This window comes from Bubalus bubalis, chromosome 2, assembly GCF_019923935.1.
Source record: "Bubalus bubalis isolate 160015118507 breed Murrah chromosome 2, NDDB_SH_1, whole genome shotgun sequence".
In the NCBI taxonomy this organism is placed as follows: Eukaryota; Metazoa; Chordata; class Mammalia; order Artiodactyla; family Bovidae; genus Bubalus; species Bubalus bubalis.
The window spans coordinates 23,718,033-23,739,052 of NC_059158.1; the positions used below are offsets into that span (position 1 = coordinate 23,718,033).

The window sequence follows — 21,020 nt, forward strand, 5'->3', positions numbered from 1 at the left end:
CGACCCACCAATGTAAACCATGAGGGTGGAGACATCATCTGTGTTCCCTACACATGGTGAATGAATGGGCTCTTCTTGGGCATTTCTGGGAGCTTTCTAAAGCCCTGTGGCTCTGCTTGGCTGCAGTGTCGCTTACACATTCCCCTCTCCCACCACACTACACCTTGGTTGATGCAGCTACTCAAGATCAAGTAAGGGCAATGGTAACTCCAAGACTTGCTTTTATTAATTAATGAATTTACTTATTTGCAGGGGATCCTTAGTTTTGAGATACAAACTCTTAGTTGCAGCATGTGGGATCTTGTTCCCCAGCCAGGGATGGAACCTGGGCCCCCTACATTAGAAACGTGGAGTCTTAGACCCTGGATCATGGGGGAAGTCCCTCCAAGGCTTGCTTTACAGTCAATGGCAGTTTTGGAGCAGCACACAGAGATAACTGCCCCTGTAGCTGCTGGCTGCTCAAACTCACTGCCCCTGGAGTGTCTGAAGGCAGAGCCAAAGTTCCTTCCTCCAGCTGTCCAGCCATACCACCTGAGACCAAATCATATGAGGCTGATTAGGAGTTTGGCTTTCGAGTCAAGTCTCTGCATGAGTGGAAATCCTCCTCTCTACCACTTTTTTCATGATTCTTGGAGTTGCTCAGCCTCTATGTGCAATAGATTCTTTCTCTGAAAAATAGATATAATAATTATATCCACTTCATAGAATCATTGTGAGGATTAAATGAGATAATATATAAAGCCTGTGAAGCAATAAGTGTTGACTAGTACAAAGGAAGGAGAAGGCAATGGAACCGCACTCCAGTACTCTTGCCTGGAAAATCCCATGGACGGAGGAGCCTGGTAGGCTGCAGTCCATGGGATCACTAAGAGTCAGACACGACTGAGCAACTTCACTTTCACTTTTCACTTTCATGTGTTGGAGAAGGAAATAGCAACCCACTCCAGTGTTCTCGCCTGGAGAATCCCAGGGACGGGGGAGCCTGGTGGGCTGCCATCTATGGGGTCGCACAGAGTTGGACACGACTGAAGCGACTTAGCAGCAGCAGAGGGAAATGTTGAAGGGAAATAGGGGCTGACTGCCCAGGAATAAATTGGTACCTTAATGTTTGCATGCATGCTCAGTTGCTCATTCATGTCCAACTCTGGGACCCCTTGGACTGTAGCCTGCCAGGCTCCTTTGTCCATGGAATTTTCCAGGCAAGCATACTGGAGTGAGTTGCCATTTCCTTCTTTAGGGGATCTTCCCAACCCAGGGCTTGAACCCATGTCTCCTGATTCTCCTGCATCGCAGGCAGATTCTTTACCACCGAGCCACCTGGGAAGTTGGTACCTGGATAACAATGTTCTAAAAATGCTTCTGGGTGATGAAAACCTTTCAAAGTTGAATGTGGCAATGGTTACATCTCTCTGTGAATGTGCTATAATTGATTCTTTTCAATTGGTGAATTATATTTCAATATTGTTGGGAAGATTTGCTGGAGGAAAGAATGGCTATGCACTCCAATATTCTGGTGTGAAGAATTCTATGGGCTGTATAGTCCATAGGGTCACAAAGAGTCAGACACAACTGAGGGACTTTCACTTAAAGTTGTTCTAACAAATGCTATGTTGTTGCTGCTCAGTCGCCTAGTCATGTCTGACTCTTTGTGACCCCTTGGATTGCAGCATGCCATGCCTCCTTGTCCCTCACCATCTCCTGGAGTTTGCCCAAGTTCAAATCCATTGCATCGGTGATGCCATTCAGTCATTTCATCCTCTGAAGCCCTCTTCTCCTTCTGCCCTCAATCTTTCCCAACATCAGGGACTTTTCCAAAGAGTTGGTTGTTCACATAAGGTGACCAAAATACTGGAGCTTCAGCTTCAGCATCAGTCCTTCCAATGAGTATTCAGAGTTGACTTCCTTTAAGATTGACTGTTTGGTTTCTTTGCTGTCCAAGGGACGCTCAGGAGTCTTCTGCAGCACCACAGTTCGAAAGCATCAATCCTCTGGCACTCTTCCTTCTTTATGGTCCAGCTCTCACAACCATACCTGACCACTGAGAAGACCATAGCCTTGACTATACAGACCTTTGTTGGCAGAGTGATGTCTCTGCTTTTCAACACACTGTCTTGGATTGTCATAGCTTTCTGGCCAACAAGTAATCGTATTCTGATCTTATGGATGTAGTCACTTTCTGGTGTGATTTTTGAGCCCATGAAGAGGAAATCTTTCTGTGGAAAGCTCTTAAAGAGATGGGAGTACCAGACCATCTTATCTGTCCCCTGAGAAACCTATCTGCGGGTCAAGAAGCAACAATTAGAATGCTATGTAGAACAACAGAGTGGCTCAGGATTGAGAAAGTATGACAAGGTGACAACAGAGTTTTCCACAGTTTGTTATGATCCACACAAAGGCTTTAGTATAGTCGATGAAACAGAGGTAGATGTTTTTCTGAAATTTCCTTGTTTTCTCTTTGATCCAGCGAATGTTGGCAATTTGATATCTGGTTCCTCTACCTTTTCTAAACCCAGCTTGGACATCTGGAAGTTCTTGGTTCACATTATTCTGAGGCCCAGCATTCAAGATTTTAAATATGATCTTATTAGCGTGGGTTGCTGTTCAGTTGCTCAGTCTTGTCTGACTCTTTGCGACCCCACGGACAGCAACACGCTAGGCTTCCCTGTCCCTCACCATCTCCCGGAGCTAGCACAAACTCATATCCATTGAGTCGGTGATCCATCCAACCATCTCATCCTCTGTCATCCCCTTCTCCTCCTGCCTTCAATGTTGCCCAGCATCAGGGTCTTCTCTAATGAGTTGGCTCTTTGCATCAGGTGTTCAAAGTGTTGAAGCTTCAGCTTCAGCATCAATCCTTCCAATGAATATTCAGGGTTGATTTCCTTTAGGATTGACTGATTTGATCTCCTTACAGCCTAAGAGACTCTCGAGAGTCTTCTCCAACACCACAGTTCAAAAGTATCAATTTGGCTTTGGCACTCAGCCTTCTTTATGGTCCAACTTTCACATCCCTACATGATTACTGGAAAAACCATAGCTTTGACTAGACAGACCTTTGTTGGCAATGTAATGTTTCTGCTTTTGAATATGCTGGCTAGGTTGGTCATAGCTTTACTTCCAAGAAGCAAATATCTTTTAATTTCATGGCTGCAGTCACCATCTGCAGTGATTTTGGAGCCCAAGAAAATAAAGTCTGTCACTGTTTCCATTATTTCCCCATCTATTTGCCATGAAGTGATGGGACCACATGCCATAATCTTAGTTTTTTGAATGTTGAGTTTTAAATCAGCTTTTTAACTCTTCTTTCACCTTCATCATGAGGCTCTTTAGTTCCTCTTCGCTTTCTGCCATAAGTGTGGTGTCATCTGCATATCTGAGGTTATTGGTATTTCTCCCTGAAATCTTGATTCCAGCTTGTGCTTCATCCAGCCTGGAATTTCACATGATGTACTCTGCATATAAGTTAAATAAGCAGAGTGACAATATATAGCCTTGATGTACTCCTTTCCTGATTTGGAATCAGTGTGTTGTTCCATGTCCAGTTCTAGCTGTTGCTTTTTGGCCTGCATACAGGTTTTGAGGGAGGCAAGTAAAGTGGTCTGGTATTCCCATCTCTTTGAGAATTTTCCACAGTTTCTTATGGTCCACACAGTCAAAGGCTTTAGCATTGTCAATGAAACAGAAGTATATGTTTATCTGAAATTCTCTTGCTTTTTCTATGATCCAATGGATGTTGGCACATTGCCCTCTGGTTCCTCTGCCTTTTCTAAATCCAGGCTGAACATCTGCATGGGAGATGAATACAACTGTCTGATGGTTTGAACATTCTTTAGTACTGCCCTTCTTGGGAACTGGGATGAGAGAATTGACCTCTTTCAGTCCTGTGCCACGGCTGGGCCTTGCAGATTTGCTGACATATTGAGTGCAACACTTGAGAGCATCATCTTTTAGGTTATGAATAGCTCTACTGGATTCCATTTCATCCACTAGCTTTGTTGACAGCAGTGCTTCCTCAGGCCTGCTTGACTTCACACTCCAGCATGTCTGGCTCTGGGTGACTGACCACATCATCATGGATAGCCAGTTCTCTTTTGTACAGTTCTTCCCTGTATTCTTTCTACCTCTTTTTAATCTCTTCTGCTTCCACTAGGTCTCAACCGTTTCTCTCTTTTATTGTGCCCATCTTTGGGAAGAATGTTCCCTTGATATTTCCAATTTTTCTGAAGAGATCTCTAGTCTTTCCCCTTCTGTTGTTTTCCTCTATTTTTAAGCATTGTTCATTGAAGAAGGCCTTCTTGTCTCCCCTTGCTATTCTTTGGAACTCTGCACTTAGTTGGGTACATCTTTCCCTTTCTCCCTTGCTTTTCACTTCTTTCTTCAACTATATGTAAAGAATCCTCAGATAACCATTTGCCTTCTTGCCTTTTTTTTTCCCTTGGGATGGGTTTGTTCACTGCTCCTAAACAGTATTACAGACTGTTCTTAGTTCTGAACTAACTATGAACCTCTGTCCATAGTTCTTCAGGCAAACTGTTTATGAGATCTAATCCCTTGAATCTATTCATCACCTCCACTGCATATTTATATGGGATTTAAGTCATATCTGACTTGCCTAGTGGTTTTCGCACTTTCTTTGGCTTAAGCCTGAATTTTGCTATAAGAAGCTGGTTATCTGAGCCATAATCAGCTCCAGGTCTTTGTTTTTACAGCTTCTCCATCTTTAACTACAAAGAATGTAATCAATTTTATTTCAGTATTGACCATTTGGTGATGTCCATGTGTAAAGTCGTCTCTTGTGTTGTTGAAAAGAAATATGTTTTCTATGACCAATGAATTCTCTTAGTAGAATTCAGTTAGCCTTTGCCCTGGTTCATTTTGTACTCCAAGGCCAAACCTGCCTGTTACTCCAGGTGACCCTTGACTTCCTACTTTTGCATTCCAATAACCAAGGATGAATACATTTTTTTTTCTTTTTTGGTGTTAGTTCTAGGATGTCTTCTAAGTCTTTACAGAACTGATCAACGTCAGCTTCTTCAGCATCAACAGTAGGGGCATAGACTTGGATTATAGTCATGTTGAATGGCTTGCCTTGGAATTGAACCGAGATCATTCTGTCATTTTTGAGGTTGCTCCCAAGTACTGCATTTCAGACTCTTTTATTGATAATGAGAACTACTCCATTACTTCTATGGGATTCTTGCCCGTGTCCAATTTACCTTGATTCATAGACCTGATATTCCAGGTTCCTATGCAATACTGTTCTTTGCAGCATCCGATTTTATTTTCATCCCCTGACACATCCACAACTGAGCATACTTCCGCTTTGGCCCAGCTGCTTCATTCTTTCTGGGGCGATTAGTAGATCTCCGCTCTTCCCCTGTAGTATATTGGACACCTTCCAACCTGGGGGACTCATCTTTCATTGTCATACCTTTTGTCCTTTTTTTTTTTCTCATTAACCTATGTTTTATTTTGAGTAAATTCATTATTCATTATTTCACATTATAAAAAGTAACCACACTTTTTTTTTGAAAATATTTGTTTTTTTAAAAAATATATTGATTATGATAAAGATGATCTAATTTGTGAATGCATATGCATGTGTGGTTACCTTTTGTCTTTTAATACAGTTCATGAGGTTCTCATGGCAGTACACTGGGGTGGCTTGCCGTTCCCTCCTCCAATGGATCACGTTTAGTCAGAACTCTCCACAGTGACCCATCCATCTTGGGTGGCCCTACACAGCGCGGCTCATAGCTTCACTTCAAGCCCCTCTGCCAGAACAAGCGCTATGGCTCATGTTAAATGAAGCACTGATGCCTGGACCACCGTGGCAATTGTACAGAAAGTCATGAAAAAACTCAGAGAAGTAGGCATGCTGGTATAAAAACAAAACTTGAAAAAAAAAATCTCAGGCAAATATTTCCAAAAGGAAAGTGTTTATCTGGCAATAGGGAATGAACAAGTGAGCAGTATTAACCTCGCTGTCCTGTGTAGGCAGAGCTGATCTAGGAGATAGGACTACAGCAGCAGCGGGGATAATAGGATCCCAGAGGGCAGGGGAAGAGGTGACAGCAAGGCAGAAACAAGGACCAAATTTTTGAATTAACCAACAATGTCAGGATAGAAGCAGGATATTCTAACTGTAAGGGGTTTATGGAAATGGTTAATAGATGGTGATGTTTCTAGAGGCAAGGTAGATGGACAGGCATCAAGAGTGTTGCTTAGTATTATATTAATAGATCAAAATTAATGAGTTGAAGGCTGAGGTCAGCTGCCTAATAGAAAGTTACCATCCCTTATCTAGTTTCCAGAACTGAGCCAATTCTCACACCCAGAACTTACTTGCTGAAGAGAACCTAAGCACTCTGAGGACATACCTCTGCAATACGGAGCAGTTGTGTTCAAACAGTAATTCCCCACATCATTCCTTGTGGGTGCCAATGGCCATTGTTCTTATTTCACTCACTGATGAGAGGGAACATCTAGATCCTTCTAGGTCTATGGATACAAGTCAGATTTGACCCTGATACCTGCCTGCAATCATGAATCCCCAGTATAAGTGAGGCATATGGGGAACAGAAAATAATGTGCATCCTGTCTTAGGGCCAAATATATCTCACAGCTTCACTGTATCTACAGATTCTCTTGGTGGCAATTTTTCCACCTAGAGTCATGGCTATAGACATATTTAGAGTTGGCAAGAACCCGCATGTTGATATGTGTGTGTGTGTGTGTGTGTGTGGAGTAAAAAAACTTTTAGTAAGAAAGGTTTAGTGGAAGACCCTGAAAAAGCCTTCAAAGCTCAGCCAAGACAGAGTATTAAAAGCAATATTGTGTCCTGGGGACAATGAAAGAAGTTAATGTCATCCTCAAAGACTTAAAGGATGCAAGCGTGGTGATCACATCATATCCAGTTAATTCTCCACTGTGGTTCTTGCAGAAACTGGCATGTTAGCTACCCATGATAATGAGACAATGGTAACTCTCAACCTGGCTACTTTCTTTTCATTTCCTACCTTTATGTTTCTACCTACAAAGTTCTCTCATTTAATTCCAAAAACCTGGAAGATTGCACTAGTATTTTTGGAATATAATTTTGATCTGGATACCTGTGGAGTGAGACCAAAAACCTTGGACTTGAACTCTCTATTTATTTTGGTCTCTGCATTCCTGGCCTTAGTTCTGTGAGAAGCCATGTGGTCAGATGATCCCACAGTCATCCTGTGCTTGGCAGATCTAAGGTGCTCCCAGTGTTCCCTCCTCTGGTAGCCATACCCCTGGATAATACTCACTTTTGGAACATCAGCTGGACTAGTGACTCTCTGGTAACATTTAGGAGATTAATAAACATACATTCTGGGATCAAGGGGCAAAAAGATATGAGGGACCCATGGTCAGCTGTCTCAGAACTGGTTGTCCAGGCCAGGCTGGGGAAGCAGAGATTCCAGAAGGAGGACGAGTGACCTGCATTCCTTTCCTACCTGAGAAGTTCCTCCTCTAGGTCTCAGCCTCTGCAGGCCCTGCCCTTGGACAGGAGACGAGGATGAAGAGACCACCAGCAGAGATTCTCATCCTGTCTGGAATGTGAAGGAAACTGTCTGTAAAGAGGACAGGAAGGAAAGTGAAGAGACAAACGCCCCCAAACGGATACCTGGCAACCAAACCCTCCCCTGTCAGACCCCACAGCTGGGAACATGAAGAGGGTAACATCTCCAGTCTTCCTGTGCTGCCCCCCACCCCCAGCCCAGCTCTCCCTTCCTCCAGCTCACAGTAATGTCCCGGGAGCCAGGGGTGACACTGTAAATACATCTCTGCTCATCTCAGAACACACCATCATGAACACACACTCCTGGGAATCCTGTTCTCCCGATATGTATTAATTCACTGTGTGCAGCTGAACCCAAGTAACACTGGTCTCACAGGAAGGAAGGTGGTGTGTGTCTCCCAGGACAGTGAGGCAGGGAGTTCCAGGGCTGCTAGGGTGGCTGCAGGGCTGCTTGGGCTTCCCTAGTGTCTCAGATGGTAGAGAGTCTGCCCGCCCCCCCAGTGCAGGGTTCGATCCCTGGGGTGGGAAGATCCCCTGGAGAAGGACATGGCAACCCACTCAAGTATTCTTGCCTGAAGAATCCCATGGACAGAGGACACTGGAGGGCTACAGTCCATGGGCTTGCAAAGAGTCAGACACGACTGAGTGGCTAACACCTTAACGTTAGGGAGGCCCTGCAGCACGAGGTTGTCCAGGCATCCAGATCTCCAGGACCTTTCCTCTCTGCTCTCCCTGGGACGTCGCTCTTGTTGGCATGGACCGAGGAACCTAAGACCATGTTCATGGTTTGGGAGCAACCAGGGAAAGCAGGGAAGGAGGAAAAGTTTCTTCCCTTGAAGATCAAAATTCAAAACTTTACATCTGCTTCATCACGTTAGCCAGAAATTAACCACGAAGACAAGTAGTCTCAGAAAGATTGGAGAATCAGTACACTTTAAATCTGGATGACTTTATCTAGAAAAAAATTCTATTATTATGGAAGATGGAGGATTTTTCCTATACTTAAATGTTTAAAATCAGCAGTAGAGAATAATTATTATCAATATCATAAACTGAATTAGATTTATATTTTAAAAATATAATAGTCTCAGAATATATTGCTAATTGATAACAAAGTTGTAGATAGAATGTATGGAAAATACCATTTTACAAAATGGACTCTCTCTCTAGAAGACTGTCTAAACTGTAACACTTACCTTGTCCAGGGAGGGAATGTGGAAAGATTTTGGATGGGATGGAGGAGGAAATTTACTTTTCACTGTAACCCTTTATGTCATATGAACTTTTTAGACTTTATGCATGTATGAGTCAGTTGAAGAAAACCCCACACTGATTCGTGAATCATTTGTTATGTGGTTACTAGATGTCAGGCTCTGTACTGGGTCTCAGTGAGTGACACACCAAGGGAATCACAGCGGAGTGGAATGAGATGTAAATGCAACACAGTCTGTAATTAGTTGTTTGGAAACAGCTTCCAGGAGGCAGGGAACTGATGGAGAACTTCCTGTGTACCAGGAGTGGCGCCCCCTGCTGGGCACATAACGAAAACTGAGGTCTATGCTCTGCTGAGCCACAGCTTATACAGTGGAAGTGAGAAATAGATTTAAGGGACTAGATCTGATAGATAGAGTGCCTGATGAGCTATGGAATGAGGTTCGTGACATTGTACAGGAGACAGGAATCAAGACCATCCCCATGGAAAAGAAATGCAAAAAAGCAAAATGGCTGTCTGGGGAGGCCTTACAAATAGCTGTGAAAAGAAGAGAAGCGAAAAGCAAAGGCAAAAAGGAAAGATATGAACATCTGAATGCCGAGTTCCAAAGAATAGCAAGAAGAGATAAGAAAGCCTTCTTCAGCGATCAATGCAAAGAAATAGAGGAAAACAACAATGGGAAAGACTAGAGATCTCTTTAAGAAAATCAGAGATACCAAAGGAACATTTCACGCAGCTCGATAAAGGACAGAAATGGTACAGACCTAACAGAAGCAGAAGATATTAAGAAGAGATGGCAAGAATACACGGAAGAACTGTACAAAAAAGATCTTCACAACCCAGATAATCACGATGGTGTGATCACTGACCTAGAGCCAGACATCCTGGAATGTGAAGTCAAGTGGGCCTTAGAAAGAATCATTGAGAACAAAGCTAGTGGAGGTGACAGAATTCTAGTTGAGCTATTCCAAATCCTGAAAGATGATGCTGTGAAAGTGCTGCACTCAATATGCCAGCAAATTTGGAAAACTCAGCAGTGGCCACAGGACTGGAAAAGGTCAGTTTTCATTCCAGTCCCAAAGAATGGCAATGCCAAAGAATGCTCAAACTACCACACAATTGCACTCATCTCACACGCTAGTAAAGTAATGCTTAAAATTCTCCAAGCCAGGTTTCAGCAATATGTGAACCGTGAACTTCCTGATATTCAAGCTGGTTTTAGAAAAGGCAGAGGAACCAGAGATCAAATTGCCAACATCTGCTGGATCATCAAAAAAGCAAGAGAGTTCCAGAAAAACATCTATTTCTACTTTATTGACTATGCCAAAGCCTTTGACTGTGTGGATCACAATAAACTGTGGAAAATTCTGAACGAGATGGGAATACCAGACCACCTGATCTGCCTCTTGAGAAATTTGTATGCAGGTCAGGAAGCAACAGTTAGAACTGGACATGGAACAACAGACTGGTTCCAAATAGGAAAAGGAGTTCGTCAGGGCTGTATATTGTCACCCTGCTTATTTAACTTATATGCAGAGTACATTATGAGAAACGCTGGACTGGAAGAAACACAAACTGGAATCAAGATTGCCGGGAGAAATATCAATAACCTCAGATATGCAGATGACACCACCCTTATGGCAGAAAGTGAAGAGGAACTAAAAAGCCTCTTGATGAAAGTGAAAGTGGAGAGTGAAAAAGTTGGCTTAAAGCTCAACATTCAGAAAATGAAGATCATGGCATCTGGTCCCATCACTTCATGGGAAATAGATGGGGAAACAGGGGAAACAGTGTCAGACTTTATTTTGGGGGGCTCCAAAAATCACTGCAGATGGTGACTGCAGCCATGAAATTAAAAGACACTTACTCCTTGGAAGGAAAGCTATGACCAACCTGGATAGCATATTCAAAAGCAGAGACATTACTTTGCCAATAAAGGTTCGTCTAGTCAAGGCTATTGTTTTTCCTGTGGTCATGTATGGATGTGAGAGTTGGACTGTGAAGAAGGCTGAGCGCCGAAGAATTGATGCTTTTGATCTGTGGTGTTGGAGAAGACTCTTGAGAGTCCCTTGGACTGCAAGGAGATCCAACCAGTCCATTCTAAAGGAGATCAGCCCTGGGATTTCTTTGGAAGGAATGATGCTAAAGCTGAAACTCCAGTACTTTGGCCACCTCATGCGAAGAGTTGACTCATTGAAAAAGACTCTGATGCTGGGAGGGATTGGGGGCAAGAGGAGAAGGGGACAACAGAGGATGAGATGGCTGGATGGCATCACTCACTCGATGGACGTGAGTCTGAGTGAACTCGGGAGTTGGTGATGGACAGGGAGGCCTGGCATGCTGCGATTCATGGGGTCGCAAAGAGTCGGACACGACTGAGGGACTGATCTGATCTGATCTGATCTGATGCTCTGCTGACCTAAACCTCTCACCCTGATGAGGGTCAGTGCCAGCCCATGACTTGCCTGGACCCCTGCTAATCTCTGTTGTCCTTGTGTGGGAAGTGAGCTGAGGGGTGGAGAGAGGACCTTGGCCCACGTGGTCCAAAACTTACTGTGACCCCCCCCCCCACCTCAGGGCTGGTGTGTGTAGGTCGGGTATCCTCTGGAGGGTCAGTAGTGACAAAGCAGGGATGGCTGAGGCAAGACCTTGCTGAGCAACATCGACTCCAAAGACCAAGACGCCAGAACTGACGGTTTGTCTGTAACCAGTCCGATGCCAGGATGGTCCTGTAGGCAGCAAGTGATGGGATCCAGCACAGGTAAGCAGGACCAGGATAAGGAGGTGAGACTCTGTGTAACCTTCTCCTCCAGGTAAGAGCCTCTTCAGAGACTCTCCTCACCTTTTTCTTCTTCTGTCAGTGGTGCTGGTGGGGGCAAGGGGGCAGTTTCTAATATTCTTATGTTTCACGGTTTTTAAATCTTGTGATTAGATGAGTTTGCTGCCAATTCACTATTTTGGACTTTATTGAGGCTCTCTGTGTTATATGTTGTGAATTTTTGGACAGTTCCAAACATTCAAAAAGAAGCTACATTCTCTCTGTCTTTGGAATAGAATTTGATATATGTCCACGAGGTTTTCCTTATCAATTACGTTATTTAGGTATTTTGTATTGATGCTATTTTTTTTACTTTTTGATATGTCATAAACTAGAAAAAAGTCACCCAAAGTTTCCTTTTAGTGATGAGTTTTTGCCCATAGTGTATGCTCACTATGAGAACACAAGAAAAATGGGCAAAAATTCATTGCTAAAAGGAAACTATATAAACGTAATATATATATTAGGTCTTTCCAGGAGGCACTAGTGGTAAAGAACCCACCCGGCAAAATGTAGGAGACATAGAGACGCAGGGTTGATCCCTGGGTCAGGAAGAGTCCCTGAAGGAGGGCACGTGAACCCACTTCAGTATTCTTGCTTGGAGAATCCCACGGACAGAAGAGCCTGGCAGGCTACTGTCGACAGGGTGGCAAGGAGCAACACGACTGAAGCAACTTTGCATGCATGCATATTGCTTTTTATATTTTGATGTTTTTTCCCTGTATGATCCTTAAGGTGGGTTACATCTTAATTGATGATTATAATCTTTAGTACCATAAAATACCTTTGTTTCACTAATAATTTTTTTGCTTTGAATCTAATCATGTTTGATAATAAGATCAAAATCTCAGACTTTTCTCATTTTAGATTTAGTTTATATATATGCCCAGCTATCCCAGGGATGGTGGAGCCTGGTGGGCTGCCGTCTATAGGGTCTCACAGAGTCGGACATGACTGAAGTGACTTAGCAGCAGCAGCAGCAGCATACCTTAATTTTAAATTTAATGCTTTTTAAAATGTATGTTTAAAGCTTAATTAAAAAAAAAAAAGCTTAATTTTGTCTAGTTCATATCCTCAGGTAATTTCTTTAGAGCCTGTAATATCAGTAGCACGTTTCAAAGACTTTCAAAGGCTTTCTTTCTTTTTGAATATTGTCTATAAATGACATATAGGTGGGGAGAGAATCCTTGGATCGTGACCCTTTCTTCAGAACTCTATATTCTACTCTCTGACTCTGACCTTGAAAGCCACCACTTGGACCATCTTGTCCTCTCTGCGTCTTTGGGCTCCTGTTAGTGCTCGTGCGCATGTGCAGGCGGTGATGGTGGGAAATCACACCTTTCTCTCAGGAGTTCTCACTGTGACGTCATTACTCTAGATATCCTGGAAGAAGTTCCAGGTTGGAAAGCTGATCAGTCCTGCAATCAAAAATCGGGCAGAAGAATTTTCAGATATACTTCTTTCTTCAGAGAAAGGACTCAGAGAATTCAGTCGTAAAGGAGGGGGTTCTGAACCTAGAAACCTTCTTTCTTTCTCTATGATGTGTTTTAGGTTTTGAGCGTGGCTATGACTTCTCAGAGTTCCTTGCTCTTTGTGTGTCATTCACACCAGGCAGGGACGCTGGGGAGGGAATCTAAGTCCAAACCACATGGTAGTCTAAGAATGGAACCTAGACTAAAATAGAGTCACACTCAGAGGTCTCAAGATGGTAAAAGGATATTTCATATCTAACAGTGAGGTAAAAAGAACATTGGGAGATAATCTCAAAACACTGAGAGTATGAGTGAGGCATTTCCTCAAAAAATTAAAAATATAATTACCATATGGTCCAGCATTCCCACTTCCTAAAGAATTAAAAGAGAATTTTAATCTCAAAGAGATCTTTGCACTCTCCCGTTCATAGCAGCATTATTCACCACAGATGGGATGCAGGAACAGCCCACACGGCCATCGATGTATGAATGGAGAAACAGAATGCGGCACATGCAGACACTGGAATACTATCCAACCTGAGAAAGGGAGGAAATGTGCCGCGTACTATATCATGGATGAACCTCGAGGACATTAGGGTAAGTGAAAGGAGCCAGTCACAAAGAGACAAGTAATACATGATTCCCTGTATATGAGGTCTCTCAAGCAGTCAAATCCATAGGAATAGAAAGTGGATTAGCGGATGCCAGGTTTGAGAGGAGGGGGAAATGAGGAGCTGCTGTTTAATGGGTATACAGTTTCAGTTTTTAAAAATGGAAAAATTCTGGAAATCAACTGCATAGTTATTTAAATATACTTAACATTAATGACTGACTCATTGGAAAAGACCCTGATGCCGGGAAAGATGGAAGGCAGGAGGAGAAGGGAACGAGAGAGGATGAGATGGCTGGACAGCATCACCGACTCGATGGCCATGAGTTTGAGCAAGCTGGGAGTTGGTGATGGACAGGGAGGCCTGGCGTGCTGCAGTCCATGGGGTTGCAAGGAGTGGGACACGAATGAGTGACTGAACTGAACTGAACATTAACGAACTATACATTTAAAACTAGTAAAGATGGTAAATGTCATGTGTTTTTACCACAATAAAATTTTTTTTAACAATTTAAAGAATACTGGGAGAATGTATCTCAAAGAGGTATCTGTGAGAGTGGAGAGAAACAGTGTGGGTTTGGACTAGAAGTTTCAGACTTAGTTTAACAACAGGTGGTGTGCCCAAAGCATTCTTTAATGAAGCAGCAGGTGGGTTCAGCACTTGTTGGTATATATGCTTACAAGAGCCAATTTACACTGCACAGCTCTGGTGTCTCCTGAATTGCTTTCTCTAATTCACTTGAACTTTCATGGTGTCCTGTCATCATCTAAAATTATATGAGCCCATGTAAGAGAACCTGACCTAGAAGCTGTGGTGTTAAAATTGCTTCTTGTTGGGAATGTCTGGTGGTCCAGTGGGTAGGACTCCATGCTTTCACTGCCGTCAGCCCAGGTTCAATCCCTGGTCTTCCCGCAAGCCAAGCAGTGTGGCTAAAAAAAAAAAAAAAAAACAAGAAAGAATTGCTCACTGTCCTTTTGTTCTTTTACTCTAGGAAAATTGATGAGGGATCTGGAATATAAGACAAGTGAGTATTTGCAGGGGATAGTGGCTGAAGTTAGCAGCTTTCCTGTGAAGGTCCATTACTCAAGGTCAGCAATTCTGTTTTAAAAAGGAAGGTCTTTGTGTAACTAATAAACCTTTCCCCAGATTTGCCCAGCTGTAGTGATCCCAGTTCTTATCTTTTTTTCCTCATCAGTCTCATCGCACTGCCTGAGGCCTTGAATTTTCTGTGTTCTTTACACTCTCTAGATATGGTTGCTAATAGTCTGAACACAAGGTCAAAAGCAGTCTTTGTCCTGGCCCCCTGAGGAGTCTCCCACCATTGTTGTGGAGGCCCCAGAACCTATGGGACAAATCTCATTTGCTATCATTTGTGAGGCCACACCTTTCTCTCCTTGTCCCCACAGCGAGGATCATCCTGAATTCCCAGACAGCCAATGGCTACCTCTCAGTGGCTCCAAATGGGAAGAGTATGATGTTCACTGGCTTGTGGATGAACAAATGCCAGCGTGGTCAGAGATTTGATCCGGAGCCCGAGGTGCTGGGCAGTAAGGGCTTCACGTGGGGCAAAGTGTACTGGAAAGTGAAAGTGGACAGGATCTGGTGGGAAGCAGAGGAGGAAGAAGACGCAAGGAGATACAGGGCTGGAAGCAGAGGCGTGTTTGGCAGTAACGATCTTGGTGGATTTATAAGCATCACTGATGGGTATCATTCTCCTGGATATAGAGAGGAGAATGAGGAGTTGGAGGAGGAATGGTCTCAGGAAAATGGAATATGGCCAAAATTCTGCCTGGTGGGGTGGCAAGAGAGTCAGTGGTGAAAAGGGGATTTCTCAACTTCACCCCTGAGGAGGGGTTCTGGACTCTGCAGCTGTCCTCCGCTGTGAAGATTGAGGGCAGAGTAACTCTGGGCTCTTATTATATATTATATTATATATATAAATAAATATTACTTATTAATATATAATATCATATATTAATTATATTATTATAATTAAATTTATTTATTTAAATTAATAAATTTATTTACTAAATAAATTTATTTACGCTGCCTCTTATAATTATATATAATATAATATATTAATGATATTATATCATACTATTAATTAATATTATTATTTTAATTATTTAATTATATAATTTAATCATTAATAATATATTGATATAATTATTAATATATAAAATATATTATATTTTATAATAATATAATAATGTGGGCCCTTCCAGATCCTGTCCTACTGCCCCCAGAAGATTGGAGTTGCTCTGGATCATGATGGTGGGAAGGTAACCTTTACCAGTGCCAGAACTCAAGAGTTCATCTATGAATTCTCATCTGCCTTCACTGGGAGAATTTTCCCTTTCCTGTGGCCTAACTGCATGAGATCCAGACTTATGCTGAAACCCTTAGAGAAGACCTCCTGGCACAGCCCATGTTTTTTCATTTACCCTTTGTTCCTTTTCATCAGTCCCAGCTCTGCCTCAGCTGGATGGTCCTGCTGGGTTTCTGAATGCTCTCAGATGACTGGAGCTTTATGGCGGTCACGAGTCTCTTGTCCTCCCTGCTTTGTCTCTGAAATGGGGATCGTAATAGTTGATCTTTCTCTAAGGGGAATGGTTGGAATGTCTTTAATGTGTTTATTAAAATGTGCCTTAACTAATTTATCTTTTCTGTTGCCTTTGATTTGGTTCTTCACCTGCCACTGAGACAAATGTATGAGAACGAGTGACTGTATTACAGAATCTCGGCTCCTGCTACAAATAGTAATTGATGACAACATCCATATTGATTTCTAAAGCACCTTTTCTGTCCCATAATTTCTCTTGCCATCCTTCTAAGCAATTGTTGTTCTGTTGCTCAGTCGTGTCTGACTCTTTGCAACTCCATGGACTGCAGCATGCCATGCCTCCCTGTGTTCACCATGTCCCGGAGTTTCCTCAAACTCATATCCATTGAGTCAGTGATACCATCCAACCATCTCATCCTTTGTCACGCTTTCTCCTTCTGCCCTCAGTCTTTGCAGCATCACGGTCTTTTCCAAATCATCTAAGCAGCTGAGAAAACAGTAAATATTTGGCAGTTCATAACTGTTTAATCTTTGATACATTATGAGATTTGAGATATCTGGTGTAAGAATTCCTTTATTTATCTGCCATGTTCTGATAATTTTTGCAGTGGGAAGGCGAGAGGGGAAGCCATGTAAGGTTCAGGTGTATATGAGTTTTTGGAAGTCACTTGGTTCTGAAGTCTATGTCAGCTGTGTTTTGAGGTGGTTGAAATAGATACTATGCTTAATGTTAAATTAGTAGTCTTACATATAAGCAGCAGAATACAAATTGGCTGATGTTAGAAAAAGGGAAAATAATTTTTTTTTAAAGGATATTAATTAAACATCACTGGGGCATCTGGAGTGCAAAGAGGGAGGGATATGTGTGCCTGCCTGCATGCAAATTCTGGAGGCATGTCCACATGACCTCCAGAGAGGTGGGAGCTGAAGTGAGAGAGGGAGGAGGTGGAGTCAGCAGGACTTGAGAGGATTGTTGAATTGTCAGGTTATAAACAGAATACATCATGCATGAGTCCAAGCTATTGGAGAGTGGATATAATCTGGTGGGGAACAGAAGAGGAAGAAGTTACAATGCTTACTTATGGAGCCAGAGGTGTGTTTGGCAGTAGCCATCTTGGTGGATTCATAGACTCAACTGATGGGTCAAGTTTTCCTGGATACAGAAATGAGAATGAAGAGTTGAGGAAGGAATAGGCTCAGGAAATTAGTGGTTAGAAGAGGCCCTAGTTCTTCATGTAATTAACCCCTAAATCAAAATCTGCCATAAGCACACCAGAGTATAGGATGCCTGCCTGTGCCCAGCAACAAAAAAGCAAAGTGTGTTTTCGGCTTCTGTAATAAGACATGGTCTCATCAAGACGCATGTAGTTCAGCATTCTCTAGACATGGGAGCAGATGCTACTTGCCAAAGAACTTCCCATACTTAAACTCCTGGGTTCAAAATGTGGGGAAATTTGCTCTGATAGCTCAGTTGTTTAAAAATGTTTTGCTGAAGGACTTCTCTGGTGGTATAGTGGATAAGAATCCCCTTGTATTCAGGTTCAACCCAGGGACACGGGTTCAACCCTGGTTGGGAAAGATTCCAAATACCTCAGAGCAACTGACCCCATGTGCTGCAACTACTGAAGCCCCTGGGCCCAGAGCCTGTGCTCTGCAGCAAGAGAAGCCATGGCAGTGGGAAGGCTATGTGCTGCAGCTAGAAAGGAGCCACCCCCCCCCCCAACTCTCTGCAAGTAGAGAAAGCCCATGCGCTGCAGCAAAGACCCAGAGCAATCAAAGATAAATAATAATTAAAAAACAATGACAAAATCTTTCTCACTGAGGAGAGACAGCTTTCCCAGACTACAGCCCAGCCAGGTGCAAGCCTTTGATATGCAAACTGAGGCTTGCAATCCAGACCCCAACCCTGCCCACCCTCCCTACCCCCCACCACCCTCCCCACCCCCACATCCTACTCCTCCCCAATCCCCCCGCTCCCTGGTATGGCCTTTGTACCCTAAGAGGCAATATTCCTCTGCCTTAATAATCCCAGGGCCAGGTACCAGACAACCAAAGACCATTACTATAACACAAAGCCTGGTGATACTTGTTCATACCAGTCAATCCTAATCTGTTTTCCCTGCCCTACACCTTGACTTTCCCAAGGAGACCTATTAAAGGTCTAGCCTTTATTTTCCTTTCATCTTTGCCAAGCTGACAGATTTTAATTTTTCTTTCCATTTTCCCTTTCACATTCCCATTTTTCCCATTTATTAATAATGAATTTATTATAAATAAAAAAGAATTTACATTTCTTCTTTTCCAAATTGTTTTCTAATAGTCTTTATTTTCCAGTCTCCATGTAGGAATTTTAAAATATTGAATTTAAGGAAGAAAAATCAGCCTCCTGACCCCAGGGAATAGGCATGATACTCACAGCTAGACCTCAGAGTTACTTGAAGCTGGCCTGGTGCTCAGCAACTAGGCCATGTTGTTCTCTTTGGAATAAATCATTTTATAAAATAGCAATATCAAATAAGGATACACTGAAATCATAACAAAGTGAAACAAAAGACAAGACTATACATAATTTCATTTAAGCACAGAGAAACAGGGCACTGTGCAATTCAGAAAGTACTGAACATCTCCCTATCCTGGGTAACAGGACTGATGGTTGCAAATGCTCCTTTATCCTTGCTCTAGTCTGCCCTCCTTATAGATGTAATTGACTGGGACACCCAGTCATGTAATTGGCCATGCTTCCTGGCAATACTCATTTTGGAGTAAACCCCTCTTTTCTCCAACCAAAGCCCAAATCCCACAATAACACATTCTTTCTTATACCCTCACTCTAAGATGCCCTGTGGTTCCCCACTGTGTGCATTCTCCTTTGCTGTGTCAAGTAGTAAACACAGTGAGTTCAACTAGGTGTGTTCTTGGTGGTCTTTAGGTGAAGAATATTGACACATGCTAATATTTTGTCTATCAGATTTTTAGGTGTCTTTAAATTTGATTGTGGACACGTGTTGGCATGCTTGTGAGTTTGTGGTTGCCATAGAAAAGCTTTATTTCTTCTTTGCGTTTTTTTCTTAAATCTTTGGTCATGCTTAGAAAATTCTTCATTCGACAATTGGGAAAATTTTATGTATATTTTCATTTAGGCAGATGATGAGGAGGAGAATGGGGTCCAAGGGTAAAAGGAAACAAAAAACTGAAACTGGGGGCAAGTATCACTTTACACACACGAGGGGGAGGAACAATAGGTAAAGAATTCAAAGGGGGTGGGAATTCTAGGGTTTTCATCTTCTATTTTATGTTTTTATAATTTTGTAGGACCAACAGGGTATTTTATAATGGGGTATTCAATAAATACTTTCTCGTGGCTAAGTGAAGACCTAAGTGCTTGCTTATGTTTACCAGGTTAACAGAAATGACATCAAGAGCCTCAATGTAATATAGATAAGAAATAGCTCCAATAATGAGTGTTTTTGGAAACTGATAACCTTGAGGTGATAAATTATGTTTAGGTTAATGATGTTAAAGAAAGTGAAAGTGTTAGTCGCTCAGTGGATCTGTCTCTGCGACCCCATGGGCTGTAGCCCGCCAGACTCCTCTGTCCATGGAATTTTCCAGGCAAGATTACTGGAGTGGGTAGCCATTCCCTTCTCCTGGAGATCTAGGGATCAAACTCGGGTCTCCTGCACTGGAGGCAGATTAAATTTTCTTGGGCCTGCTGTATTTTACAGTAATGTCTAAGACCCACTTAACTAAATATGTAAAGATAATTTCAATGTACTTCAATCTATGAGTCATACAGTATCTTGGGAGAATGAAAACTAAACAAATTAGATATGCTCTGTCAAATACAGTAGCTACTAGCCACATATGGCTATTTAAATTTAAATTTAATTAAATAAAAATTCAGCTGCTCAGTGATGTTAGCCACATTTCAAGTGCTCAATAGCCACATAGAGCTAGCACCTACCGCATGAAAAGTGCAGACCTAGAACTCTGAGTAGCACTATTATTGATGATATTAGTGGGCCTCAAGTAAGGTACATTAGACCCATTCAAAACCAAAGGGCCAGTATTATTTCTCACACAGATTACATCAGATTTATTTCTGGGATATGGATAAATATTAAGCTGGTACCAACAAATCCAAAATGGGTGAGGAATGAATTTCTCTCTCATGCCTTCAGACACAAACTATTCCCAGTTCCAAAGGGGAAACACCTGTCTCCCAACTCCCTTCCTAGGTGGAGACACTCTGGCATCAAATTTCTGGGGGTAAGTTCTGTTAGAAGAACCGAGAGGCAGAGCCCTAATAAGTAAAGATTGGGAAGCACGGAGTCCAGTTCAGGAAGAGGGAGTCTAGAAGTGAAGAGACAAAGAGATGGGTGCTAACTTGTAGTCTCCCTGCTTTACTCAGAACAGTAGTTCTCAAACTGTGGTCTGTGGAACCCTTGAAGTCTCTGAGACCCTACTATGGGAGACATGAGGTCAAAACTATTTTCATAACATTACCAAAAATTTATTTACCTTTTTGTTTTAAATATGTATTTCTTATTTTGGCTGCACTGGGTCTTCTTTGAGGCATAAGGGATTTCTCTAGTTGCAGAGCATGGGCTTTATTTAGGCTCAACAGTTACAACTTGAAGGCTTAGTTGTCCTCTGGGACATGGGATCTCAGTTCCCCCACAGGGATCAAACCCTTGTCCTCTGCATTGGAGGGCCATTTCATAACCACTCTTCCACCAGGGAAGCCCCTACCTTTTTCACTGTGTTGACATTTGCACTGAGGTAAAACAGCAG

The 21,020-nt window shown here is 42.5% G+C and overlaps 1 long non-coding RNA gene across 1 annotated transcript; it reads left to right on the forward strand.

The window, feature by feature from the left end:
- Positions 1-12,663: 12,663 nt before the first annotated feature.
- Positions 12,664-16,319, forward strand: LOC123465487. The gene is made up of 3 exons (XR_006640714.1): positions 12,664-13,649; positions 14,655-15,562; positions 15,889-16,319. It is a non-coding gene; the product is annotated as an uncharacterized LOC123465487 (long non-coding RNA).
- The last annotated feature ends 4,701 nt before the right edge of the window (positions 16,320-21,020 follow it).